Source organism: Protopterus annectens, chromosome 2.part0 (assembly GCF_019279795.1).
Source record: "Protopterus annectens isolate FY-2018-M chromosome 2.part0, PAN1.0, whole genome shotgun sequence".
NCBI classification, from domain to species: domain Eukaryota; kingdom Metazoa; phylum Chordata; order Ceratodontiformes; family Protopteridae; genus Protopterus; species Protopterus annectens.
Genome location: NC_056728.1, coordinates 1801733795 through 1801734474, shown reverse-complemented (window position 1 = coordinate 1801734474; position 680 = coordinate 1801733795).

Below are 680 nucleotides of genomic sequence, written 5' to 3'. Positions count from 1 at the left end.
GGTCTACAGTGAAAATTATATATAAAGAGAGATGTAAGTTGTTTTGTAAAGCCCTAGAGATTTGTGTGTTGAGAGGGAAGTTGGAGAGTGAAGAGATGCATTGCTTCTTTGAAGATGTTTCCTGGGAAATCAACAAAATGCGTTGGGGCACAATTCTTACAATAACACACACACACCACAACCTCTACTAACACTTGCTATAAGTTTGTACTATTTGTCTGATTGTAGTATGAGCAGAACATGAAATTGGTCATTTTGATCAGGGTTCTATCCTGGTAAATGAACATACATCCAAAATAGATATACGGAAGATAAGTTTAAGACAATCCCAGGTACGTATATTGATATATATATATATATATATATAGAGAGAGAGAGAGAGAGAGTGTTTATGCATAGACTTCAGATTAACCATTAGATGATGAACAGTTTAAACCATTCAAAGATCGTTTTTTCTCCCAAAATCCCTAGTTTTAGGAGTGACAGTCTACATACATCTCAACCTCGTATTAAGGCAGAAATCTGGATAAAGCCTGACATAATGGGGGAACAAGGGCTCCAAAACAGGGATAGATTTTTAAATATTGTTCTTACAAAGTTAGTCTGAAACGTAAACGTATGTCATTATTTGGTGACCAGTCCACAGATCATCCCAGTGAATTGCCAGAAAACCACAAATT